At 69.5% G+C, this 2,500-nt stretch overlaps 1 non-coding gene across 1 annotated transcript; it reads left to right on the top strand.

Moving 5' to 3' along the window:
• Positions 1–831: 831 nt before the first annotated feature.
• Positions 832–984, top strand: LOC125969959 (5.8S ribosomal RNA). The gene has a single exon (XR_007481863.1). It is a non-coding gene; the product is annotated as a 5.8S ribosomal RNA (ribosomal RNA).
• The last annotated feature ends 1,516 nt before the right edge of the window (positions 985–2,500 follow it).

The raw sequence follows: 2,500 nt of genomic DNA, 5'->3' as shown, positions 1-2,500 counted from the left end.
GGGCCCAGGTCCGGGGCGGGTCGGGCGGCGCCGGCGCGCGGCCTGAGCGAACCCGGCCTCCCCGCCTGCCGCGCCAAACCTAAGCGAGAGAGATGATCCCGGCGCTGGCGGCGGCGCGCGGGTGGAGGTATGTGGCCCGCGCGCGTGCGTCGCGTGCGGGGAAGGCTCCGTTCGTCACACCGGAGTCGGCCCCCCGCCCCCACCGTCGCGCGACGTCACCGTCCTCCTCCCGCGCGCGCTCAACGGCAGCTTGGCGCTCCCTCGCAGTCCTGAAGTAGTCTCTGGGCGTGCCGCGGCCGGGGTCGGGCCCGGTGCCATCGCGGAACGCCCGCTCGGAACTTAACCCATTGCGGCGGGTACCCAACTCGCGGATCGCCTTCGGCGGACCGTGGGGGGTTCAATGTCCACACCACACGCACGTTCTGAGGCGGGTGGGTGGCACCCGTCGCCGGAAGGCCGGAAAAACAAATTTTTAATCGTTGGAACTTGGCAAACCGCGGCGCGCTGCTGAGGTTGAGCGCGGCGGCGGTGGACGGCGGCGACCGCGACGGCAAGCCCCGACGTCTTGGAGGCGACGGTGGAGGGTCCGCGCGCGACGGCGACCGCGCCGGCAAGCCCCGACGTCCTCGAGGCGACGGTGGAGGGTCCGCGCGCGGCGGCGACCGCGCCGGCAAGCCCCGACGTCCCCGAGGCGACGGTGGAGGGTCCGCGTGCGGCGGCGACGCGCCGGCAAGCCCCGACGTCCTCGAGGCGACGGTGGAGGGTCCGCGCGCGGCGTTACGCCGTCTCCCCGCCCGCTCCCGATCTCGCCCCGCAAAAAAACAAACGTACAACTCTTAGCGGTGGATCACTCGGCTCGTGCGTCGATGAAGACGCAGCTAGCTGCGAGAACTAATGTGAATTGCAGGACACATTGATCATCGACACTTCGAACGCACTTTGCGGCCCCGGGTCCGTCCCGGGGCCACGCCTGTCTGAGCGTCGCTTGCATATCAATCGGGGTCGGCGAAGGGCGACCCGGGCTCCGTCGGCGCGACCTCTGCGCAACGTTCGCGCAGTTGCCGCCTTCGTCCCGCTAGCGCTTCGCCTCCCCGCGGCTGGGGGTTCGCAGGACGCCTCGGCGGCCTTCGTCCCCTTAAGTGCAGACCCGCGGCGTCCCCTCCTCACCGTCGACCCTCCCGCATCACGGGTCCGGGGCGCGGCTGCCGGTGGCTATCGACCATTGCGCATCCCGCGTCTCGCGCTCCCTCGCGCGGTGGGCCGCCGCGGAGGCGCCCGCGGAACGATCCAGCGAGCCCGGCCGCCACGCCGGCCGCGCCTACTACCCCCTCGTTTCCGACCTCAGATCAGACGAGACGACCCGCTGAATTTAAGCATATTACTAAGCGGAGGAAAAGAAACTAACCAGGATTCCCTCAGTAGCGGCGAGCGAAGAGGGAGAAGCCCAGCGCTGAATCCCCGCCCGGCCTCGGGCGCGGGAAATGTAGCGTACAGAAGGTCGTTGCGCCCGACGCCGCCCGGAGGGGGCCCGAGTCCTTCTGATGGAGGCTCTGCCCAGGGACGGTGTGAGGCCGGTAGCGGCCCCCGGCGCGCCGGGGCGCGGCCTTCTCGGAGTCGGGTTGTTTGTGAATGCAGCCCAAAGCGGGTGGTAAACTCCATCTAAGGCTAAATACTGGCACGAGACCGATAGAGGACAAGTACCTTAAGGGAAAGTTGAAAAGAACTTTGAAGAGAGAGTTCAACAGGGCGTGAAACCGTTGAGAGGTAAACGGGTGGGGACCACGTAGTCCGATCGGGGGATTCAACCCGGCTGGGATTGGCGGCCGCCTGGGGCGTCGCGGGGGGCGGACCCTTTCGGGGGCCCTGCCTTCACGCGTGCGTTCTCGGAGTCGGACGTCCCCGCGCCGGGCGCATTTCCCCCGTGGTTGTGCGTCGCGACCGTCCCTGGGTTGGCTTGGAAGGGTCTGGGGCGAAGGTGGCGCGGGCGGCGGGGCGGTGCGGGGGGGCCTCCGGGCCTCCCGGCCGCTTCCGCACCCGCGCTGTACAGCGCTTTCCTTACTCCGACTTTGCCGCTTCCCCCGGGGACGTGGGAGTACTTTCTACACCTTCCGAACCAGGACGGGGCCCCCTCGCCCCAGGCGCGGCCGAAAGGCGCGGACCGTTCTCGGTGCGCGTTGGCCTGTCGCGCCGCTAGGGCGGGGATCGGCCTTCGAAGTAGGTGTCAGGGGTCCGCGGCGATTGTGGCAGCCCACCCGACCCGTCTTGAAACACGGACCAAGGAGTTTAACGCGCGCGCGAGTCGGAGGGCACGAACGAACCCCAATCTGGCGCAATGAAAGTGAGGAGCCGGCGCGCGCCGGCCGAGGTGGGATCCGGCCCCTCCCATGGGTCGGGCGCACCACCGGCCCGTCTCGCCCGCAGCGTCGGGGAGGTGGAGCTCGAGCGCGCGCGATGAGACCCGAAAGATGGTGAACTATGCCCGGGCAGGGCGAAGCCAGAG

Source organism: Syngnathus scovelli, unplaced genomic scaffold (assembly GCF_024217435.2).
Source record: "Syngnathus scovelli strain Florida unplaced genomic scaffold, RoL_Ssco_1.2 HiC_scaffold_57, whole genome shotgun sequence".
Taxonomy (NCBI): Eukaryota; Metazoa; Chordata; class Actinopteri; order Syngnathiformes; family Syngnathidae; genus Syngnathus; species Syngnathus scovelli.
The sequence above is the reverse complement of the archived record's forward strand: the minus strand, read 5'-3'. Positions and strand labels throughout refer to the sequence as shown.